The sequence below is a fragment of the Ptiloglossa arizonensis genome, chromosome 12 (genome assembly GCF_051014685.1).
Source record: "Ptiloglossa arizonensis isolate GNS036 chromosome 12, iyPtiAriz1_principal, whole genome shotgun sequence".
NCBI lineage: Eukaryota > Metazoa > Arthropoda > Insecta > Hymenoptera > Colletidae > Ptiloglossa > Ptiloglossa arizonensis.
In genome coordinates this window covers 9713289-9722548 of record NC_135059.1, presented here as the reverse complement: position 1 = coordinate 9722548, position 9260 = coordinate 9713289, and the positions used below count along the sequence as shown (strand labels likewise).

The 9260-nt window shown below is 40.7% G+C and overlaps 1 long non-coding RNA gene across 1 annotated transcript; it reads right to left on the bottom strand.

Moving 5' to 3' along the window:
- Positions 1 to 8160: 8160 nt before the first annotated feature.
- Positions 8161 to 8738, bottom strand: LOC143152981 (uncharacterized). Its single transcript, XR_012993683.1, has 2 exons — positions 8639 to 8738; positions 8161 to 8527 (listed from the first exon to the last, which is right to left on the bottom strand). It is a non-coding gene; the product is annotated as an uncharacterized LOC143152981 (long non-coding RNA).
- Positions 8739 to 9260: the final 522 nt, after the last annotated feature.

Below are 9260 nucleotides of genomic sequence, written 5' to 3'. Positions count from 1 at the left end.
AATGGTATCATAATTTACACTTATAGAAATGGTACCATAATTTACACTTATAGAAATGGTACCATAATTTACACTTGTAATAATGGAACCATGATTTACTCTTATAAAAGTAACCATAATTTATACTTGTAATAATGGAGCCATAATTTATAAAAATGGAACCATAATTCACACTTGTAATAATGGAACCACAATTCACTCTAACAAAAATGGAATCATAATTTATTCTTCTAAAATTGGTACAGATGAAAAGGTTGTAGCGAAAAATTGGCAAAAAAAAGATCGTTTGTAAATTCTAATTCTTACTACGAATTCCTCGAAGCATATAAAACGAATAAATGATGCTCTCAACGAACCCTTTTCGGTAAACGAATGTCTGCATTGATAACACGAACATAAAAATTCATAAAAAGGATAAAATACTCGTTACATTTCCTACGTGATAGAAACCAGTGTTGGACAAGAACAGAAACTCATTTTTTTAATTTTTTTTTATACGTGTACCATTGTAGCGACGCGATAAAGTACCACACTCGGTTAGCTCTGCTCGATGTGCGAAAGGCGATTAAAAGGGGCCTTTGTCCGGGACAATTTGCAAATTCCTGGAAAGAAGAAGGTTAAATTGTCTAGGCCCGATTTTGCTATGTACTCGGTGCAAAGACGAGCATTGTTACGTTGGTCTTATTATATACCGGTATGGTGTTGAAATTTGAAGGTTCGGTGGTAACATGCCAGGAATATATTGAAGGTGGAATTTAGTTCGTCGAAAGCGTACAGCGCGACGCGGTCCTCCTTTGTGTTTTCGCGACGAGCTGGGTAAGCTGGCTATTCTCAGAGACCGAAAAAGACTTTAATTAAATCCGGCGAAAGGTATGGCGCAGTTGCGGAATCCATGGGAAAGTTTGCCCCAGGGGTAACCGGTCGCGCCTCGATGCAATCGCCCGGTGATAAATAGCATTATCCGCGCCCTTATTTTTCATTGGTTCGTTTCCTCCTCGTTCGCTCGTTTCTTTCCGTATTGAAACGCGCCCGAGCTGCCTCCTTCGATCGTGACAATGTGAGGGATACTCGAACTTAAAGGTAATAAACTGCCCCGCAAAACGACCAACGTGCACCGATAGAAGCGTCTCTCACGGTGGATCGAGACGGAGGATCCAGCCTGTATCGAAAATGGAGACGAGGAAGTAAATAAATAAATGAAAATCGTCAAAGAATCCCGAGCCAAGAGAGATTCGGGGAGATGGAGTGTTTAACCGTTTCGCTGCTGAATTAATCGGGGTAAGGAAACCTCGATGTTGAATTAATTTCGTATTTTGCGAAATGAAAGTTTACGACTCGTCGAGATGGTATCTAGAAATTGAACGAGGAGATAACAATATTAGAAAAATAGAAAAAGTTTGTACACCCGGTGTTTTCTTTAACCAGAGGTCCTGGAATAATATTGTTACAGGTGCTCGAGTATACACGAGCGCGATAGTTAAGAGGTTTATAGGGTGTATATATTATATATTTATCGGTGTAAGAAGAAATTTCTTTTGAATATTTAGTCGAGAATTACTGGACTTTGATTTTATAGGGAGGGGATAGGTTGTAGATTACTTGAAGAAAATGGTTAAAATTACAATACGGTACAACGAATTCCGTGCACGACGTTTGGTGGTGGTTCGATGTGAAAATTAATGTATATTTATCGGTAAATAAGAACCTGAAAATTTAAGGTCAAGAATACGACTCGTTTGGATAATTGACAGAGTTGTCTTAATTACGTACTCGAATGTTTGATGCTTTATAAGTACAGAAATAAAGCATGAAGTATTTCGAGAGAATATTTAATTAACCTTGAAATCTGGTTAAAAATAATTTTCAGAAAAAGTTCTTTCCATGGTTACACATGGCTCTTGTAACAATGTAAATTTGAAGTTTCTTCGTACAGGAAAATGTGAGGCAGATATTTAATGGGTGATTGCATTCATTTGAGACACACTTTATGTTGAAGAAAGTTATAAACTTAATAGTTCGTTTTGTTCTAATACTCTGTAATGTATCGTGTGACGATACGAATACACTATTTCTATTATAAATTAACAACCGAAGCTAACTGTATTAATTTCCCAACTTTGCTCGATTATTGACGATACTTTTGCCCAATTGCGTGGTAACAATTATCGAAACGGAGAACTAATTATGATCGAAAATTGATTTGTCTCTCCTTATTTCATTTCAGAGATATGTACGTGATCTGATATAAATAGGAATACGTTCACTGTCGGAGTTCCAGTGTTAACCTAATAGAGCCACATTGAGATCGAGATACGCTCGCAAGGAATACTCGATACCGTGGTACTATAGAATAGCGAACAAGAATTAAACAATATCTATAGTAAACTGGTTCGAACGTATCCGTCGAGAGGATGGTTGTATCGGTTCGAAAACTAGAGCGTAACTAACCTTTCAAGGGAGCATTTTACTCTAGACAGTGGAACCTTAAAAACGTCTTAAAGTGTGAAGGGTTCTGAAAGTCTTTTACTATAATCTTCCAAAGAATTCCATTTTTATTTTTGCATTTTCTTAAAAGATATAGTCTTAGACGTATATGTGCCAAAGCGTATCATCGAACTCGTAAAATTAACGAAGTTAAACGTATTGCTCGATCGTGCTACAAGAAGAGAAGAAATCGGATAAAGAAGAAGATGAAGAAAAAGAAGCGAAGAAGGATGAGGACACCGAATGAATCGCAAAAGCAATTATCGAGGGAAAGCGAGTACAAATGAAAATCGAAGATCAGAATTTAAGTTTTGCCATTTTCACATCGATTGGTCGACGACTACTTCAGCAAAGTGAAACGTCTGTGAACTAAAAATAAGACTCACACGGGATTGGTGCGTTTAGGTGATACTGTCTTGGAGTTCGCTGACAAGAGAATCATCCTGTACTATCCCATTCCATTTATTATCCACGCGTTACTATATTCGTCACACAATTGACCTCTAAATTGACCCCTGAAGACTGAACTAGTATGCTACAGCCAATTAGCAAGTTGTGTCATCTTTCCATCGGTTTACAGTACTCCATACACTATCCCATTCCATTTCTTAGCCATGTGTATGTCACATTCGTCACACAACTGATCTCTAACAAAAATGTACGCATTTTGGTCTACCCCTGAAAGCTGTTCAAGGGTTTCGACTTCCGATGTTAACGGCGTAGAAACTTCCGTATTAATATTGCAACGTCACGCAAGGATGGGAGGGAGGGGGTAAAACACTCGCAACGCGTTTGTAATTGAAGAGACCGTGGAAATATCACGGTGTCGTTAACGAGTACGACGTCGTGGGAGAGCACGGAGGACTCCTCGAGGCGCAATTAGGATCGAGCCTACGCAGGGCCGAGCTCCCGGAAACTGGGACAGAGTAAATAGGCGAAAGCACAAAGAGTGCACGGTGGGGTGAGCGGAGCCGTTAAAGAAACGGAAAATGAATCCTGGCCAATAGGAGACGCCCATCCCGCGAAACCGCGAGGATCAATCGCGTCGAACACCGAACGGGGAGGGGGTCACGGTGATCCTTTTTCGTTTCTCGAGCCCGAGGGGACAGATACGACTCGATCGCAGGCACAGAGCTAATTTACGGATTCGTCGAACCGACAGTGCCGCGATGGTTACGGATATCCACGCGGATATTACGTCTATGTTGCTACTGACGCTCGGAGGACCGAACTCGCGAACGTCAGGAGCTCTGTCTAAACTTCCGCGAGCGCACCGCAAGAAGTTACAGCGTTACTTCCAAGTGGCGTCGGGATACGACCGAAGACGTTTGAACTCCGCAAACATTTTCGAGGGGATTGTCAAACAGCGACGGTTTCACGTGGAACCGCAAATCTCGACGGTGAAACCCAACCCAAGGTGGTGCACCTTGAACGAATAAAAAAAAAAGAAATCTTTGTTGATAAATCTACCGGGTAACGAGACCCTGTTCACGGATACGGGATCCCGACGATTCGTACGTCGCATTCAGGGCTGCCAACCGGGTCGATTCGATTCCAAGATGGTTCGTTCGTAGAATCGAAAGAAATCTCTCTCGATACGTTCCAACCGGATATTTTTCCCTACTGTAGATGTTTAAAATGTCGTGAATAGATATTTCTCGACAAACGGGAAACATCTACAGTATGACGAGATTGTGTTCACGGATATGGGATATCGACGATTCGAACGTCACTTCCAGGGTTGTCAACTCGCTCGATTTTATTCCGAGAAGTTGCCTTCGAGATTGTCGAGGCGATAGGAATACTATACTCTTCGACGAGTATTAATTTACATTGTTCTCCACCGCGGATGTTTTAAATATTTATATAGATGTTTCTAAATGGAAAATATCTACAGGGTGACTGGACCGTGATTCGTTCGCGATCGTATTGTTGTTGTTCGGAAAGTTATTTCGTTTTCCAAAATGGGGAATATATAATTTAATAACCTGTTTACACACTTTGAAAAAATCGTGTTTCATTTTCACCAAAAAAAAAACGAAATAACTTTTCGAACAACCTGATAAAAGTAACCTTTCTGATGAGTTATAATTTACGTTGCTCGCTGCTATAGGTGTTTCGAATATGTACATAGATGTTTCTTGATAAATGGGAAGGTCACAGATGGCCGAATCGGGAGACAACGGTTTTCATCTTCTCCGGAACGAAGACCAAGCTCCGAAAGAGATTTGGCACGGTCGGGGATATTCGGGGAGCGACGAGGATCGCGTCGAACAGACACCAAGAAAGACGACTTTTCGAAAGCGTTTCAACAATGACCGCTGCATCGACTCCCAAGGGGACTAACGCGAGCCGAATCACGGCTAAAGTCTCAGGTTAGTCACTTTTCGTGAAACCGATTTGGAGATTTACACGACACCGTGTACTCGTTCTGTTACTGGATCGGTGCGTGAATTCTATCTGTAATTTGTCCTATCGCGAGTAATATACAGAGTGTTCCAAAGTACGTGGACGTAACTTCAGAAGCAAGTTCGACACACTGAAATAAGGAAGAAGGATAACATAAACGTAATATTTTCAGCACAAGCTTCTTTATAAATTACAATTACGATTTTGTATTATAACATTTATTCAAAGCTTCTAAATGTCTCATAGATCTCATCGTTCGTTTAAAAGTATCCATCGAGCACACTCGGTACGCTTTCTTTTCACAGAACCTTAGTAATTTACAGTACAGTTTACAAAATGTTGCAAAGTATCTAAATAAATTCCTACGTGGTTCGCATAATAAATTCTTGTGTAAACTATCAAATTTCTATTTACCTGCTCTAACGATGATTCATCCGGTTCAACGTCGTCATTATCTTACGTTAGTAAAGACAGACGTAGACAATCCTGTACGATGTTAGTATACCGTTAACTTCGGCGCGATAATTTTCATCGTAAGACAACGTTCACCTCGTATTTCTCGTGTTCAATGGCGGCCGAAACGTCACGGACGCGGCTCGAAACATTTCCATCGTCTACGGGGGAAAAAAAAGTTCGCCATCAAAATGACGGTTAATAGGCGATAAACCTCGCTTCCGAGAGGGCAATTTCGCGCCGCGGTGATTCTCCTCGATCCGAACGCCAAATGGAGTTCGACGAGGAACGTCTGGAAGCCCTCCTCCGAGATGACAACCGTCAAACGACTCGAGAATTGCCGGAGCAGATGGGACACGACCGGAGTGCAATTGTCCGTCACCTCCAATCAAAATGGAAAAGTTTGGAAGCTCTTGGGTACTACGCGGGATCGACGAAAATAACAAGAATCAAAGATGAATGCCATCGAACGTCAAACGCGAGAAGCACGAGACGTCGGGGACGATGTCGATTTCCGTCGAGTCGAAAACACCATAATTGCTTCACCGAATGAAAATATTTCATTGCGAGACATTCGTCAAATCTATACAGTCCTTTATCGTACAGAGGAAACAACGAGTTTTCAATTCGTGTATGTATGTACGCAAGATGTTAACCAATCGAGATTCTCGATTATCAATATGCGAGGCACAGATGGAGAATTTCTTATAGGAATCGATCGAACTGAAACAATTCTTCGATGATAGTAATCGTTGTATGGAGGAATTGGTACGGTGTTAAAAACAATGATTTCTTTTTTTTGTTACACCGAATGTTGTATTCGCGATTAATAAATTACTTTCTCGTTGTTGGACTATCGTTGGACAACTCTCAAAACTTTTCCCTCGGATACAATTTCTTCAATCAACACCAAACAGTTAAAAATCTCTGAAGGTATTTATAGTACAATTTAAAAAATATTGCAAAGTATGTAAATAAATTCCTACGTGGCTTACATAATACATTCCTATGCAAACTATCAAATTTCTATTTACCTACTCTTCTACTCCAATTGAAAAACATCAAATATTTACAACCTTCTTACACTCTTCTCTCAAACCTTCCCCAACTGTTTCAAAGCGGTATAAGAACGTATGTCGCACCGGTTGCTTTTTTAATAGCCACGGTGTAAATTGTTTCGAAATTTTCCGGTACGTTTCACCAAATGCAACGCATGCCCTGTTTTTAAACACAGGTTCAATTAGTGGGGTACAATGGGATGGAGTTTGGTCAGCTGGGTTTTGCTTTTACGGGTACATATACGTACTTGGAAATTACGATCGAGTCAGGGAAACATTAACCGTGACGTTACCACGTGATATTTGGTCGTTGAATTTATTTACAATTAGATATTCTATCATTTATATGTCTGTGACAGGACTTATTCGAGTCGAAGAAACACTAAGGGTAAGTGTTATAGGGACAGTAACGTATTTACGTTTATTCAAGGTTTATTTAACGGTAAGTGTTATCGATACACGAGACATTGCTCTATAAGTCTCTGTTGTCAAGTTTATTCGCAATGGAAGTAATTACCATTTAACCTTTATGTCGATAACCAGCTTTTTCCACGTTTGTCAATAACCAGGTATATACTTATCCGGGTAGCTGAAGCGTTTCAGCTCGGATAAATCAAATACGCAGCAATGATCTCGTTTCTACGCTTTCTCTTCGATTTATCTTTTAACCTTTTCACGATCTGTTAAGCACTGTTATATGAAATTTGAGCGAGATATAATAATCGTTGAAAAAATTACCCGACGTGGAAAACCCTTAACATGGAGGAATAGTAAACTTTTATAATTATCGTGTATAGATATTTAAAGGTGTAGGTACAGGTTTGAGTAGATTCTGAAATATTTTTAGGTTTATTCGTTTCGATGATACAAACACGTGTACAACGAATAACAAATGATAAATCAACTTCTATACGCGATATGTGGATTATGCTCAATTCTAATTTAGTAAAACTATGTACGTAAACTCTCTGCAAATTTAACGATTGATAAATAGCTTTTCAGGGAGGCAAAATTTACGTAGGCATGCTTCCGAAATCTGATAAATATGGACTAAAAGTTTAATAGATACGCAATTCCAATAATTAATATTCACTGTCCAATTAAATTTAGAATGAGGAAACGAAAACGAAACTAAGGAGAATAAATCGCGAAGTGACCAATAAATTAATAAATAAATCCCATTTAAGTATTTTGCCTTACATTATTTGTCAAACCTTATCAAACTGTATCAACTGCTCTAAATACTTTTCCCTCGAATACACTTTGTTCAATCAACACCAAAGAATTAAAAAGTCTCTAAAGGTATTTACTTGAAAAACATAAAATATTCACAACCTTCTTATACTCTTCTCTCAAACCTTCCCAAACAATATCAACTCCTCTCAAAACTTCTCCTTCAAGTACAATTTCTCCAATCAACACCAAAGAATTAAAAATCTCCAAAGTTACTTATTCAATTCAAAAACATCAAATATTTACAACCATCCTATACTCTTCTCTCAAACCTTCCCAAACCATGTCAACTCCTCTCAATACATATCCCTCGGGCACACTTTCTCCAACACAAAAACAATTAAAAATCTCTCAAGAGATGTATGCACTCGATTCGAAAACCTAAAATACTCTCAATACCCCGATAGATATTAACACTACCCAAATCTATCTCCACTTTCTTCGCAATGGGACGAATTACCTTACGTTCGAACACATCGAAGGAATTTATGCATCGATCCGATACAAGTGCTCGTTGAATTTCAACGTAACCCTTACCCGTCGCTTGTTGCGAAAGAGCAGGAAAGGTAGGGCGGTCGGTCGGTCGGTCCAGTTGGCTGGAGAGACGAGAGTCGCGCGTCGCAAGGTTTCCAGGATGAGAAAGGTCAGGAGAGGCTTTCTACGAGCGGGGACCGGGGTTGGCTCGATGGCTGGTTTCAATTACGTCGGTGACAGCTTAGGGACGAACGCGCGCGCCGCCAACATGGGAATGCCGGCCGTGCCGGGGCCGAGGCTGGCGTTCGTCCTTGAACTTTAATTCCACCCAACTACCGGCTGCCAGGGCTCCCGTATCGTGGTCGTGATACGTGTCGATCATCCTCGTAGCCGTGCACGTGGGACAGAGGGTTTCCCTGTAAAATCGAGTCGACGATTTATACGATCGAAACGAGCTGGTACGCGGTGAATTGCATCCTGTAACAAGATGCGGGCCGCTTCTGCTGGTAATCATCGGAGTTACTTACAAATGGACTGTCGCGCAATTGCCAGCGGAAGTGACTCGTTGTCCCCTCGACCGAACCGACCAATCGTTTGTCTCTTGGTCCACGATCATTGCGGACAACGTGACCCGCCGATCAAACGCGCGTTTCGTTACGTCTTCGTTTAAGACGTCGTTACGAGACACTGCTGGGAGGGGTGTACCACTCGCCGGGGAACTTCGAGACAACAAAGAGAACACCACTGAGCGCGGGATCGTTGAAGCGAGGGATGGGTGGGGAACACCGACGCGTGACGCCAATCGGAATTCAAGGGAAAGGAACCCCCCCCCCCCCCCCTGGCTTCTGTCGACGGAGTTTTACAGTTCGATCGTTCGAAGATGGACTGAACGAAGATTTCAACATTCTACGCCAATGGAAATCGATTCTTTTTTATTGTTGTATAGATTTATTTTTTTTAAGTGGTGAAGAACGAAAGAATTGTTGGAATGCTGGACTGAACGAAGATTTCAACATTCTACGCCGATGGAAATCGATTCTTTTTTATTGTTGTATAGATTTATTTTTTTTTAAGCGGAGAAGAACGAAAGAATTGTTGGAATGCTGGGCTGAACGAATATTTCAATATTCTACGCCGATGGAAATCGAT